Source organism: Cupressus sempervirens, chromosome 2 (genome assembly GCF_028749045.1).
Source record: "Cupressus sempervirens isolate cs-2001-9-10 chromosome 2, ASM2874904v1, whole genome shotgun sequence".
Lineage (NCBI taxonomy): Eukaryota > Viridiplantae > Streptophyta > Pinopsida > Cupressales > Cupressaceae > Cupressus > Cupressus sempervirens.
The window spans coordinates 714,937,903-714,954,448 of record NC_143119.1 but is presented as its reverse complement, the minus strand read 5'-3'; the positions used below and the strand labels follow the sequence as shown (position 1 = coordinate 714,954,448).

Genomic DNA, 16,546 nt, shown 5'->3' with positions numbered 1-16,546 from the left:
CGACACGAGATTAGAGAGGATAGAAGTATGCAGTATAGAGAATTAGTGTGCCAGTTTTTAGAGCCCGATCAGGTGTTCTAATCAATTTTTAAAGCCCATAAAAGGACCTTTTGGCATTAAATTGATAATTTGCAGTTTAATGATAAAATGAGTTTTAAATTTGATTGGTTGTGGTCAAATTTTCTATGAATCAGTATCAGAGGTTTATTGGACTAGTTTGGAATATCAGTTGTCTAAAACCAAATTTTTTTTTAAGCTGAACCCACTCTAGGGCTCAACTAATAGCATCAGGTTGATAGATACATGGAATTGTGAATATTTTGGGAGATTAAAATAATTGTGACTCACTAAATGTTAGTATTTGATTATTATCAGCTAGATGATATTTTAACTCATGAAGAGAAGGCCATTCATAACAAAGTCAAGGAAGAGGTGATTGGATGGATTTAAAAACTCTGTGGGCATTTTGGAACACCTTGGAACATCACCTATAGTTGATGACATTGAGAATGTCTTATTTTCATCGTCAAAGATGTCACATTCATCAAGGTATAACAATTCATTGTGAATAGGAAGCCTTTGGAAACTGTTGAACATTCCAAAATTTACTTGGGCATCTAATGTTTCTAAAGAAGATCAGATTAAGTTACTTTCAACGGAGGTAGAATCTCTCTGGGAGAGATTGCTAATACTGATGAGTGAGAAACAAATCTAAAAGCCCAATTGGAGCATCTTGATGAGTTTCTTAGATGTGCTCAGCTTGCAAGTTACTTGTACACTAGAATGAGATGGATGCCTTTGCCAGAAGAGCCTCCAATAGACGATAAAAATGTTGATGATTGGATACAAAGATTTGCGGTTATTCAAGGATCATGCATTTTATTCTATCTTTGTTCAATAGATAGAAGTCCACAATATTCAATTCTTTTGGAAGAAATTGTTGAAGCCGGATACCTCCCAAGTCATAAAGAACAAGATGGTGATGAAAGTTGGTTCCCCTTTTACATTACATCTTGCCATGGAATGCACTTTGAATATTCCACTCAGTATAAGTGTCAAAATATCTATAGATTTTTGAAAAGGAAGCTATGGGTGGTCAATCCCTTCTTACTCTCAAAAGAAACCATCATGTTTTCTTTGGTATGACTAACTTTGAATGGTTTTTACTGAAGGATTCAAGTGTAGATGGAGTTGAACATGTTGAGTTTTGCTAGGTCTCTCATCGCAAAGTAAAGGCACAGTAGTATTGTAGAAATCCACATGCAGGACAATGGCTAGAGTTTTTCAAGCATAAAATGGGGAGGTGTTTCTTTGTTGAGAAATGATATGCAATAAAGGGAGCTCTCATTGTATAAGAGCAACCAAACAAAAAAGAAAAGCTGCTAAAGGGGAATTTACAAACTCAAGCCGCAGTAGGAACATGCCATGCAAAAGAGGCATTGTAGCCCATGGCTTGAAAAGGAGGAGCCTCATGTTGATAGCAAGAGCAAGCCACAACAAGGAAGTTGAAGGTAGCAAAAACTCTAATAGGGATAGCCCATAGCCAGTAGGTAAATTAAGGCATAGGAAGGATGGAACTGGCAAGAGTAAAGGAAAGAACATTTTGTATAAAACAAGTGCCTTCATTCACTCATGGTCATCAGAGTATCCATAGAGCAAAGGAATGGTCACAGTATTAAGGGTAAAAGCCATGTTTTAAAGAGAAAACTAAATGTAGGCGTGTCACCATGGCAGTGGTGCAAAACATGAGAGCAAAAGCATTAAGATGTTTTATCCCACATGGTTTGCATGGATGGATTCTAATATCTTTATAAGGAGTAACACTTAATAGTTAAGTGTCTTAAGGTACGCATGCCTTGAAAGGCCAAGCTCTCGCATGGTGGGACTGTCATGACTAGTAGCATGAAAAGTCAAAGTATTTTGACTCGCTAAATGTTCATGACCAAAGTCTAAGAGTAGGAAGCAAGAATGAAAGCTTTACAGTGCTACGACGAAAAATGACCAGCGTATGAGTGGAAGGCCAAGCTTGAAGGATTTATGTTCTTCTGATGTGGGACAAATCGTAAGAGTGTAAAGAAGTTTTAGAGGTATTACAATGCTATGGGATAGACAATGTAAGAGTGGAAGGAAAATCTTCAAAGGGTCCCGATGCTACGATGGCGAAATATGATGGTTTAAAAGATTAATATATTAAAGTGTTTGCCATGCAGTCAAAGAGATGGAGAATTAAAGGAATTAATTAATGTATTAATTAATTAATTAAAAAATATTTCAAATGATAAGTGACAAATAAAGGATTGACACATGGCATTGACAGGTTGGAGTAAGAGAAAATGAATATAAAATTAAAATGGAAATATCAAAGAGATTTCAATGCATAGGTTCATAAAATTGAAAGATTTTAATAATTTTAAGATTTTATATAGTTTTGTCTATGTAATTTTTAAAAAAAATTAATTTTATATGACTGTTCACAGTCTAGGAGCTTGAATTTCAAATGGCCGCTAGAGGGGCATTTTTTATTCAAAATAGGTACTTCAATACACCATTGGAACTGGGAGGAAATGAAAGTTTTGAATATGAGGTCAGTTTTTTAGCAGATCTTTGTTGGTTCACTCTATAAGTAGATTTGTATTTTCGAAGGCATTCTCAGTGGAAGGGGAAGAATTCATCATGGAACATCAGAATCAATTAGGAGGCAAACATTGAAGTCTATTGAAGCCTAAACGAATTCTGAAAATGTTTTCATACCTTTTAAAGTTCATTGTTAACTAATTTTTGTTGTTTCCTTGAGTTCAAATCAGACATCAAAATCAATTATGATTTCTATCAAATATCTCAGGTATTTCTTGATTGTAGAGGGTAGATGATGAGGATTTGATTATGCAGTTATAGAGAGAGGGTAGAGAGAGGTATTTTTGCTTCTTGGGAAAGAATTCTGAGGGAACACTTGTCATTTTTTGATCAAATCTAGGAATTCATTTCTCCCATGTCATTTTCTTTCTCTTTCTTTGTTGGGGTTGACAATTTTCTCTATGATACCAGTAGGGTTCTAGTGTTCTATTGTGAAACCAAGGTTGTTTTTAGTTTTGCTTCCTCTCTATTGAGTTGAACTCTAGTAGTGAAGGCCACACATCTGCTCTTGTGCAGATTTTCATTTCATTTCATGTATTTTTTTTTGAGATATTGGAAAGTTCATGCTAGATCATGTGAAGTATTTTGAGTTTTATTTAGTTTTACCAGTTGATGTATTTAGTCTTTCCAAGGATGAATACAAAGGGGATTTACAATGAAATATCAATGTTTTCTTATTATGTCCCCTAATTCTTCATATGCTATTGACTATGAGATTGAGTGAATAAGGTTCATTTGATTTAAGGAAACTTGGATGAGTTGTATGTTAGATCTATTGTTGCTTTTGATTCAAAAAGTCAAGTAAATGCTTTAGTTTTTTGATAGGGTGTCCGAGTGTATGAAGGGGATATCATGTAAGAATGGGATTTGGGAATTTTAGTTGACAAACTTAATTTTAAGGCAATCAAGTTAGGTCATCCTGCTGGTAGTGACTCTATGTTACAATGGATAAGGCACTAATCAGTAAATCAGATGCAAGCTAATATGAAGGTTATTTGTACAAATTTTTTAATCAAAATCAATTCAGTTCTCATGTTTTGTAGTGGGTTGAAAGGAATTAACCCTCACTTAGCTTATGGTTTCATAGGTTATGATCTGTAGCTATTTCATTCCTATGTCATTGCATAAGTATTAGAAGATCAAAGGGGTTTCATATGCTATTATTAGGTTCAAATTTATGTTTAATTTGCACTGGTACCATACATCAGAACCTCAAGGTTAACCCACCTAGGTCTTATAGAGCCTGAAGTGAAGAAGGATTTATGCCTTATAGTTAGCCCAAGATTTCAATTGAGTGTATCTATCATAGGAATTGGCTAGCCTTAGATGCATTGGAATAGTTCCTTGGTTAACTTTTCAAAACTATTAAATCAAAAGCCAACAAAATGGTGACTCTCCTGGGGAGTTGTATTGAATTTGAATGATAGACAAGCCTTGAGAATTTAAAAAGGAGATTCGATATAGTAGGAGAGGTGCAGTAAAAATTTGTAGGAGTAAGTTATCTTATGTGTATTTCTAGTTTTCTTAGTCAAAATCTCATGCACCCTAGTGATACTTTGTTCAATATAGCAGTAGCTTTGATGGATAGAATGTAGATTGTGGTGTTACTAAGTTTTATTTCTAGTCAATTCAACTACTTGTGGTTGTCAAAGTATTGTTGTACATTTAGAATCAAAATTTTTTAAGATGGTTTCTCTCTTCTAAATATTTAAAGTTTTGCAAATTCTACAAGTTGAAAAGCCAATTCAGATTTGTCATGTTATGAATTATGTTTCAAATATTTCTCACAATTGTGAGTGGCTACTCTCTAAAAGATCTCTGTACCAGTGTAGATTGGTCCTGTATAAATGTTTTCAAGAGTTTTTAGCTGAATTAGGCAGATCTAAAAGTTAATTTTTAAGCAAGAAGAGAGATATATAAGTTCTTGACTAATGAGTTTCAAAATGTTGTTTGATCTGCTATAATAAAAGTTTTTGAATCATAAAAATGAATCACAGTAGTGATTTCATTTAGTTCTCCTCAAGGAGATAGAGGCTCTATAAGGATTTTAGCAGTGGTGTGAGGAATTGAGATCATCATCAATGTCAAACCAGCAGATCAGTGGTTTTAGCATCAACACTTGAGGTATTTTGTTTTCATGATGTTATTCTTGTCATGAAAGAAAATGGTATGCATGTGCATTCTCCGTCAAGTGATTTTTAGCACTAGGAGGTGGAGGATAGTGTGATAGGTTTTATACACTTCGTGGGAATAAGTTTTAGCTTGTAAAGTTTTATGAAGTGTTTGAAGTGATTCATTGGTAGAAGGTAATTACCCTACTATGGATTATCAAAATTATTGTTGATAAGTGTCGAGGTTTTGAAGAATGACAAGTCTCATTTTATCAAATATGCAGTCGGTTAGTGATAATTGTAGATCTTTTTCTACCAAGAGATACATGCCATTATGCTTTAATGGTATCTATGGTTTCCCAAATGTTATTCCTAATGATATTAGAAAAGGTTTTCCTAAATTTTATGGGAAACATACTATTTCAGCTAGTCATCATGTTCAAGTTTTTATTGATTTGATGGGTGACTATGAGATTTCTCATGAGGATGTGCACATGAAATTATTTGTTCAAACTTTAGAAGGTGATGCTAGAGACTGGTTTTCCTTTTTACCAGCATGTTTTATTTCATCTTGAAGTGAGTTACATTTAGCCTTCATGGAGCAATTTGGAGAAATGGTAAGCATATCTGATTCATATGATAAGTTTTTGAAGATTCACATTGAGAATGGTGAACTTATTCCTCAGTCTAACATCAGATTTACAAGAGTTTTTAATGAGATCCATGAGAGTTATAGACCTGATGATCATATGTGTTTAGCTATTTACTTTGATGCATTTGACAAGAAAATGAACTATCTACTATGGGATAAAGAACCTAAAACATTATATTAGGCTTTTTTGACTGCAAGGGATATTGAAAACAATTTGAAGTATGGATTGATTAGAGGTCATTTTACTATGAACGACTACCGATATAATGGTTATGAAAGAAAAGATGTACATAGTGTTGACACTTTAGTTCCAAATCAAAATATCAACACCCCTGTTGTAATGTATCATCAAATTAAAATTTTAAGTTAGAATGTGTGTGTAGAGAAGAATGAGTCTATTGAAAATGAAGACACATATGTGCATGATGTTGCAATAGTAAGATGTATTTTAGACTTTGATAGAAATGAGAAATGTGATGATATTTGTTGGTAAATAGATTGTCCTTTTAAATAAATTCTCCAAATCCCCAATTCTAAAAGAACAATTAGATGCCAACAGTTGGATAATCTATCATGCGATTGATAGATTTCCTTTGAATTGGAAGGTATAGCTCCCTTCTGAAATGATATGCAATGAATTTTTTTAATCTCTAATTCCTACTATGGGGTATGTTCTTAACCAGAGAACAGTAAAGGAAAATCGAGTTCCACCCAGGCAAGTGAAATCTCAGGTGGAATTTAGATGCAAAATGTTGTGTTGTGATCTTCACACTCTTATGAATTTCTCAACAAAGCGATCATGATTAATGCAAGCTTAACTATGCAGATGAAACAACTAATAGATACTTGTTGTGTTTGAACCCTCAAAATCTTATGACTTTCAATGCACAACAGAATATCACAATGATTAAGAAGAAACAGGATGGAATGCATACAAACGAAACACTTAAGGGAAATATCTCCAACAACTAGTTTCAACTCTCTGATTGATTTACCAGTTCCATTAAAATGAAATAACAAAATGAAACTTTGTTCACTTAATTACTTCAACTTAACCTTTATGGAAATATAACATACAGAAGAAGAAAGAAGACAATAAAAATATGGCACAAAACTCAGTTGTCTCTGCAACAAGATTCACACCAAAAATTTGCCGACCCTTCATTAATCATTTATCCCTATACATATAGAGATGAGAGATGACCGTTACAATAGGAATACCAATCAGTTCATCTCTTCAGAAGAAAAATGACGAGAAGTTAATTTTTCATTTACAAAATCAAAAGAAAATGAAAAAGAGACATTATTTTGACCTCTTCCCCTTTTCCATTTTTTCTTTATATGCCCTAGCAACAATTATAATAGGAATTAGCTCATCATTGCTAGACACGTGTACATTGGTGAATCTTAAGAGCCATTTTGAATGCTCTCGAGCTAATTCTTTTACAAAATTCATCTAACTTTTTAATTCTTCAGCTACCACATGTATGCATCTGCTCAATGTCTGTAAATCTATTATTCTGTTTTGATTATTAGGAGCGATGCTTGACAGGTTACTCAAATATACAGAGAAGTTATTTTTCATCACTTTTATTCCAATCAAAGCCTTTCCTTGACCACTAGTCTGTGGTTCAGAATGCAGTCCTTTCATCAACTCGATAGCTTTGTCCTAAGTCTTCTTTACTTTATCTTCCATTTCCTTCAGCCCCTTTTTTGCTTCTTGAATCATCTCCTATTTGAATTGCATACCTTTAAGCCATTCAAATAGGGGCTCATTACCTTTCTCAAAAATCTTCTCTTCAACTACTTCCTTCGCTTCATCTGAATAATCACATTCAGAAGGGAAACACACTCTTCACATCTTCCTCTCTCTATGGCCAGAGTATGTTGATTAGATATGAGGTTATCTTTCTCAATCTCTAGTTGAATTATAACATTTCCAATTTGATCAATCAACATAACTCCATCCGAATTGAGCTTGTCAATCCATTCCTTCCTGATCTAACTGAAATGTCGATCTTTTTGCAGCTGGGAGATGAAGGCTTGTACTTCCTCTACCATGGGATTTTTAGCAGTAGGTACACCAGTAATAGTTGCCAATGGGACAACTAACTGCCTAATGAACCTCTTAAGCTCTTCTATCTCAGATTTCATTCTGATCTTTGACAACTTGAGATCCTCTAATTGATTTTCTATGATATCATTACCCGATCTCCATAGGCCCACCTTTGTATCGTGCCTGGCTTCTCCAAGATCAATAGAATGTAGAGTAAAATCTCTAGGAGTTAGGTCTTCAATTTGCCCTGCCTTACTGGGTTTGGCAATCTCCATGGTCAGATGTCTTGTTTCTGGATCTTGCCCCAGAATTGACAAAGTTTTCTGCTTCTTGACCTTCACCATGGAAGAACCAGAATGAACTGCCTAAGATACAATGTCCTTTGCAGGAACATGTTCATCTTTCCTTTTACTTTTTCTTTCCAGTGAGTCTTCAAGCCAAGACTCTGTTCCAATTACCTTAGAAGCTGCTCCTAATGATTCGATGCTAAAAATCTTCTTCTTCACTGGAGTCTTCACCATTGTTTCCGTGGAGAAAAGATTCTTTGAATCTCTAGAAAGAAGTCTAGATGAGCTTGGAGCTTTCTCCTCCTCTTGTGTTCCTCCTTCAGCCTTGTCGAATTTAGTGGATTCAGTGCTACTAGAGTCTCCATCTCCAATCTCTACTACCTAAACTGGAGAACCAGGTGGCTGCAAAATGGGAGTCTTCTCAGATAGAATAGGACTATGATGAGGAGATGGAAGTGGAGTATTGTTAGGAGAAGGGACAGGTGTATTCTGTGGAGATGGCGATGGGGAAAAGTGAGGAATGAAGATTGGAGGACCACCACTATGTTTTTTCTTATCAGTCTATTTTTTCTTCAGCAGTAGACTGGGTCCCAATAACTAGCAGAGAGCCACCTTGACATGTCAGAGATATGGGAATGTTCTTCTCAGGTGGTTGATCTCCTCCTCTTGTGGGCATAGCTGGTCCTTAAGTGGCTGATATTGATACATTAGGTGTGGCACTATGAGAAGAAGTGGGAGTGGCAGCGACTGGAGATTGCTGAGAAGCTTTTCCCTTACTTCGGCCCTTCTTGGCTGTCCACTCTACCCATTTTCCTGTTCTTTTGACGATCCTAGCCACCATAACATCAAGATCTTCATCTATATTAGTGTAGGGCTCTAAACTGAGTGGGACATTTCTCAACCTTGTTAAATATGTATTGCTATACATATTCTGGCCATCATCCTCTAGCCCTTCTACATCCAAATTGATACCATAAGTTCTTACTTGATCCACCGTGAATCTAGCAAAGGCACGATCTCTACTCTCCAGCTCATCTTTACAATTTTCCCAGTAGTCTTCTATGGTGGTGATATGTTTGATCGTGCCTCCAATCTGAAGCACATCTCGAGCATACCCATTTGGGTCAAACATGGGTCTCAAAACTTCATACTCTTGTAATTTGAACCTTCCTTCAAATGCTTTCACCATGTTCTTAGCATCTGACCTGGATTCACAACTGTAAGCTCCAACCTTCATAAGGAATTCATATCCCTTCTTTCACAGTTTGGCACTTAACGCATTCACCTGGAGAGCCTGTCTCACGATCTCCATCAACACGATCATGTCATCTGGGTATTTGGGCATCTTCAAGGGAAAACCATCAAATGCTGCAAGATGCAAATAGGAGAAGGATGAGAATTTTATAAAAAAGCAACCAAACTGACTGATTACTGCCATTGCTTCTGGGTTGAATCTCCACTCTAGACACCCTTGGAGTTCCCTACAAATTCTTATAGTGAATGCATCATTAACTCTGATAAAATCTGCATAGCTATTTTGTAGCTGCAAGCACGGATAAAATTCATAACTTTTAACATTTTCTAGTGCATCCTCAATTCTAGGGAGGCTTGGCCATAACTGTAAGGAAGCCAACATATATATCAGGAAGGAAGACATGTAAAATGAATTATAAAACGTGGCTGCACTGAGAGCCCTAGATAATTTCTCATTGACCTCAAATGCTCGGTCAATATACTGCAAATTCGAGAAAATAATTTGCACCAAGAAAAAATATTGCTCTACAAAATTAAAGGCATCTGCCTCACCTTTGAGTCGATGCAAAAGAACCATAATATCCACAATCTCTGGCTTGAGATCAATGCCAAAAAGGGTTTTAGGGACCTTACTCTTGACTCCCCTTGGTTTCTGGAACCAAGACTTCATGATTTCTTTCCTCCATACCAGATTTTTCAAAGAGAATTCTAATATGGCTCCTCCAACTGTCAGTGTGGAGAACTCCTCATGTTTTGGGATTTGTAGACAGTTCACCACTACTTTCCTATCAACTGAAATCAATACACTCTGATCAGTCAATAGAATCTGCTTAGTGTTTGGATTGTAATGATTGATACATTCAAAAATCAACTCCTAAGCTTGAACTGCCACAAGAAATCCAGCTGCCTCCACCAATCCACTCCCGCTAAGCTTCTCAGTAATAGGATGAATTGGTTCAGTCCTTATCCTTCTCTGAAAATCTAGGATATCATAAAAGTGGAGTGAAGTATCTATGATGTTCTGCCATGTTGATCGGACTCCATCCAAACCATCAAATCTAGAGAAATTAGCCATTTAATCAAATAGATATAGACTATGAAACTTGAGTATGTAAATAATTGTGATAAATAGCTTTGCAAGTACTGTATTAGCAATGTTTAGCATAACGATTCAAAGCAAGAAAATGGTGATTTGAAAATCGGTTATACTGTTCTCTATATAGAAACCTCAATTTACCTGTTAAGTTTTCAGGATCCGCGCCACACAAGTAAAATAAATGATCACTCTGTTAGACTGATGATTGTAATAGGTTCCTCCATGTCTTTTCACCTTTTCGTTGGCTTAACGGTAACTTCCTTTATTACTGACTTACTTTCCCATTTTAACCCTGTTTCGAGAAAACCAAAACTCAGTCATCCCTAGGGTGAAATCTGCTCAGCTCGATTCTGCATTTAGAATCCTTTTCAGATGTGAGTATTCACTTCCCTTGTATCCTTTAGGCTTATTGTGATTAATTTGTTACATGGCCAAGCCTGCAAGATTAATTTTCTGGACGATGCATAAAATTGCCTCTGAAGGTAGAAACTCCGCAAAGGAGAAGGCAATTTCCAATTTTCCGCGAAGCCTCCGTTTAGTCTTTTCTGTCTTAACTATTTCAGTTTAAGCCTTCAGAGAATAGAAAAATTACTTCACCAATGGAAGTGGGCCCCATTGACTTCCTTTACTTTCTTTAGCTATGCTTGTTCGAAAAATTGACTTCTTGGTGCGAAAGCTTGTAAAAGGAGAAGCTATTTTTCAGTTTTCCACAAATCTTCCTTTTACTCATCTCAATAGGTTTTAAATCATTCACATCATTGAAACATCCTGAACTTTAGATGATCTTAAGAAAAACATAACTCTTCTTTCTGAATTCATCCTGTAGATTGCATTTACATTTCTGGTGGAGTTTCACCTTCCGACTACGAAAGTCCGTAGGAGGAGAAGTCAATTCTGAGTTTTTCGCCAATGCCTTTTCTGAACACTTTGGCAATTTCTAAATGATTCTTGTGCTAGAATATGATGATAATCAACTGAATTTTCTATAACTTCACTCACCTTTCTATTTTGAACTCTGCAAATCGTATTTAAAGCTCATTGTGGAATTTTACGTTCAAGGTACGAAAGTCCACAAAAGGAGAAGGCAAAATTGAAATTTCCACCCCTTTATCTTTCTTCATATTCAGTTCGTATAATTTGCAAGTAAATTTGCCTGAGGTAGTATCCTTTGAGAATCTCCATCGAGTAAGGATCTAGACTACCCAAATGAACTATGACCATGACGAAAACCCACCCAGCTATACAATGTGCGAGAAGGGGGAAAGATGGAAACCCGATGGAGACAATCATCACCTAAAGAGGAAAGACTTATTGACTTGACAAGACCAAATATAACGAAACATCTACTTTTCCAAATTACTACAGGACTAAAAATTGGGGCAACAATATTATAGATCAAGTATTAGATATAGTAGCGAATTCTTGTAATGTTGATTATGTACATGATGATGTTGCTAATGAAGTTGCTACACCTAGATCTCAATCTTTTGCAAGTGATGAGGCTGAGGGTTATGTCTTTGATTATGAGTTTGATGTTGTTGATCTAACATTCCATGGAGAGATAACACAAGATGAAGAATGTGAATCACATTTATCTTAGTCACAGTTAGAAGAACATAGTGCACATGTTTGTAATGTTTCAGTAGTGGATGGTAAAGTGGATTCACCTGATCAGTCAGATATGCAAGAAATGATTTTTCTTATTCATAGATTGCATCATGTTGAGAATTTCATAAAATTTGAAGTTGAAAGATATTCATCTCAATATGAGAATGAAGAAGTTGAAAGTCACGTTTCAAGTGATGACAATAAAGTTGTTGATTTGGTGTATAATCAAGAAGCATCATGTGAAGCCAAGGATGAGAGTTATTGCTCATGTCAAGAAGAGGATAGTTGTAGTACATGTGCATCTTCACATGAATCTGATGCAAATTGGGAAGAATAAAGTAGTGACGGAAGTGAATACTCTTATGAAAGAAAAGGTATGAGTTATTTTCTTAAATTTGAAAGTGAATTTCCAGTTTAAAGTTATGTAAGTCAACTTGAGGTTGAAAGTGGTGAAAAGGGGTTGTATACACAATATGAAGACAAATATATTATCTATAAGGATGCATTACCTAATTGTGTAGATGAGTGTATTGAAGACGCATGCAGTAGTAACTAGTAGTATACAAATGATTCTAAGGTTAATGCATCAACACCTATTGGTAATATAAATAATGATAACTTTGAAAGAAATTTGAATCACCTACATGAATACAATGGCAGTAACTTTGATTTATATTCTACATGTTTCATTGATGGAGTTAATGGTGTGTCTTCGGCTAATGTTTCTAATTTTTCTCCACATGCTGACAGTCTCCATGAAGACAAAATGGGTAATGGTTTTAAAGTCTATACTAACACTTTATATGATGAAGATCCTGATGATGATCAACCAATTTTTTGCCAGGATGTTCAAAGAGGATCATTACATGGAGTTATAAATCCATTGTTTGATGAAGACATGGAATATTTAGATTTAGTTGAGGATGATTTTAATGATGATACATTATCTTACTATTGTAAGAGGTTAGATTGAAGATGAGGTGTTTGATGGAGTTGTCTTTGAAGAGAAGCTGACACTTCATAGTAAGTTTTATGATGATTCATATGAGGTAAAAACTAATCAGCATTTCAATTGTGAAAATACATTAGGAGTTTATGAAGTGATTTTAGATTTTGATGATAATGTTATGTATGAATATACATATAATAACTCATTTGAAATCTAGCTAGCAACATTTGAGGAGATGCAAAGTCAAAGTATAAGCAATATATATAACTCATTTGATGAAGTTGAATATAAGGCCTTTGTATTCCTAATTGATGATGTTCATGAATTAGTTAGTGATGATCAATTTTTGTTTGATATCAATAGTTATGATCATGTTGATTCATATTTTCATGGTGAGAAAGATGAAGAAAGTATGTCTGGCTTTTATATACACTATGAAAGTTATGATAATAGTTTTGTTTTGCCTAACAAGGTGATTCAAAATCCTGATGTATTGGGTTAAACAAAAGAGAAAGATAATTTAAGTTGACCTTAAGAAAATTTCAATGAGAATCAGGTGTATGATAGAGGTAAGGAGTTTTGAAAACTCTTCGGTGGCTTGGGACCATTGTTTGTACATAGTAGGAGTAGTTTTTTCTTGTTTTCAATAAAGTTGTTCAAGAGAAGCCAGGTGTGTGGTCTGCTTCATCCAGAGATCTAAATCCTTGCCATGCCCACAAGGGGCATGCATCCCTAGATAGAGTCATTGATGGCACTAAAAATTGCATTCCCATTTTGAGTTTCTATCCCAAATTTTGAATCATTTTAAGCCCCTATGAATGCTTTTCGTGCATATATACCTGGCTATCCATTTGAGGCCTGTAAGGTGTTTCACATTTCTAGCACCTTCCCTTTAGCATATCCACTCATTCCATGATGATAAACTGACATTCCGAGCCATTTTATGAATACCTGTTTGGTGCAGTTTACAATTCTGTATTTTCACCTTAGTGTCAAACAACGACAGGAGGCCTTGTTTGCATGTGAATATCTCATACCCAATAATGTTTCATGATTCACTGCTTTGGGAGTGTTTAGTATCCATACCAAAGAGCATATGTTTCATATTTTGAGTCATTTTGAGTCTGTTTGACTAGGTTTTAAACCCCTCAAATTAGGTCATTCACTGATGTCATGTTGATATGAATTGTTTAGAATTCTGGGAGGCCCTATTTGACCTATCATAACTTTTGACCGGTTGATTTGAATAAGAAAATTCCTTTTGCATCATATTCTAGGGGTTAGAGAATTTTTATGTTTCAAATTTGAGCTTATGATGAATCTATTTGATTAGTTTTCAAATGTGATTCCATTTGTGATTTATAAAGTTTTACTGGTGTCAAGAAATGCAAATTGTCAGTACCCTATTCGTGATGTTATAACTTGAGATTCATGATAGGTGAGATCAAATGGATTGTACCACTGTGTTTTAATTTGGAAATATTTTAAGTTTTGCAATTTTCAAGTCATGACAAATCCGTTTACACACTCTCCCAGGAATTTTCCGTTTGCAAAAAAATTTTTTTTGCCAGTGCTTTCAATCTACAAATTCTAAGTAGCCTGCTTTGACTGCTTTCCATTTGTGCCCAATTATTCATCATGAGCCCTAATCATAGATTTATATTCTCCCCATGATAGTGAACTAACACCCCAATTTTCATGCCCCCAAGTATTAGTTTGCCTAGTTTTTGAAGCCAAATTTGAACGCAATTTATTGCTTTGTAATATATTCTTGTGTAGGCAGTTCTGAGAGGGAAAATTTGGTCGTCAATATCTTTTGACTGGGAATTCATAATGAGATGAGATTCAACAGGATAGGAGTATGCCAAGAAAAGAATTAGTGTGCCAATTTTTAGACCCTGATAGAGTGTTCTAGTCAGTTTTTAAAGCCAGTCAAAGGATCTTCTAGCATTAAGTTGATAGTTTGCAGTTTAATGATAAAATGATTTTTAAATTTGATTGCTCATGGTCAAATTTGATTCAAATTAGTATTGGAGGTTCATTGTATTAGTTTGGAATATAATTTGTCCAAAAACAAAACAAAAATTAGCCAGAGCCACTCTGGGGCCCGACTAATTGCATTAGGCTAATAGATACATGGGATTGTGCATATTTTGGGAGATCAAAATAATTGTGACTCACTAAATGTTAGTATTTGATTATTATCAGCTAGATGATTTTTTAACGCATGAAGAGAATGTCATTCATAACAAAGTTAAGGAAGAGGTTATCGGATGGATCTGAAAACTCTGTGGGTATTTTGGAACACCTTGGAACATCACCTACAACTGATTACATTGAGAATTCTTCCTTGCATCATCAAAGTTGTCATACACATCAAGGTATAATATTCATTATGGACAGGAAGCATTTGGAAGTTGCTAAACATTCCAAAATTTACTTGGGCATCTAATGTTTCTAAAGAAGATCAGACTAACTTACTTTCAACGAAGGTAAAATCTCTCTGGGGAGATATTGTTAGTGTTGATGAGCAAGAAACAAATCTAAAAGCCCAATTGGAGCTTCCTGAAAAGCTACTTAGATGTGCTCAAATTACAAGTTACTTGTACACTAGAATGAGCTGGATACCTTGGCTAGGAGAGCCTCCAATAGATGATACAGATGTTCTTCAAGGATAGTGCATTTTCTTCTATCTTTGTTCAATAGATATAAGTCCACAAGATTCAATTCTTTTGGAAGAAATTATTGAATTCGAATGCATCCCAAGTCACAAAGAACAAGATGGTGATGAAAGTTGGTTTTCCTTTTACATTACATCTTGCCATGGAATGTGCTTTGAATATTCCACTTAGTATAAGTGTCAGAATATTTACAGATTTTCAAAGAGGAAGCTATGGATGGTCAAATCCCTTCTTACTCTCAAAAGAAACCATCACATTTTCTTTGGCATGACTGACTTTGAATGGTTGTTATTGAAGGAGTCAAATGTAGATGGAGTTGCATGTGTTGATTTTTGCTAGGTCTCTCATCGCAAAGTTGTGAGAAAACTGGCATTGCACACAAAAGGGAGCAATCCATGCTAGAAGGAGAGGTATGGTAGTATTGTATAAAGCCACATACATGGCAATGGCCAAAGTTTTTAAAGCATAGAATTGGGAGGTGTTTCTTTGGGAAGAAATGATATGCAACAAAGGGAGCTCTCAAAGTATGAGAGCAAGCAAGCAAAAAAGAAAAGCCGCTGAAGGGGAGTTTAGAAACTCAAGCTGTAGTAGGAACATGCCATGCAAAAGAGGCATTGCAGCCCATGAATTGAAAAGGAAAAGCCTCATGTTGATAGCAAGAGGAAGCCACAACAAGGAAGCTAAAAGTGGCAAGAACTCTAAAAGGGATAGCCCATAGCCAATAGGTAAATCCACACATAGGAAGGATCTAGCTGACAACAGTAAAGGAAAGAACACTTTGTACAAAATAAGTACCTCCATTCACCTGTGGTATTCAAAGTATCCATAGAGTAGAGGAATGGCAGCAGTATTAAGGGTTAAAGCCATGTTTTAGAGAGAAAACCAAATGTAGGCGTGTTGCCATGGCAGAGGTGCAAAACACAGGAGCAAAAGGATGAAGACATTTTGTCCCACATGCTTTGCATGGACCGATTCTAATATCTTTATAAGGATTAGCACTTAATAGTTAAGTGTCTTAAGGCACACATGCCTTGAAAGGCCAAGCTCTCGCATGGTGGGCCCATCATGACTAGTAGTATACAAAGTTCAATTATTTTGACTTGCTAAATGTTCATGACCAAAGCGTAAGAGCAGGAAGCAAGAATGAAAGATTTATGGTGCTACAATGAATAGTGTCCAACATTTGAGTGGGAGGCTGAGCTTGAAGGCTTTATGCTC

The 16,546-nt window shown here is 35.5% G+C and overlaps 2 pseudogenes; both read left to right on the top strand.

Moving 5' to 3' along the window:
* The first annotated feature begins 394 nt into the window (after positions 1-394).
* LOC149575374 (uncharacterized) lies at positions 395-7,813 on the top strand (annotated as a pseudogene).
* A 7,061-nt stretch (positions 7,814-14,874) lies between these two features.
* Positions 14,875-15,667, top strand: LOC149575373 (uncharacterized; annotated as a pseudogene).
* The last annotated feature ends 879 nt before the right edge of the window (positions 15,668-16,546 follow it).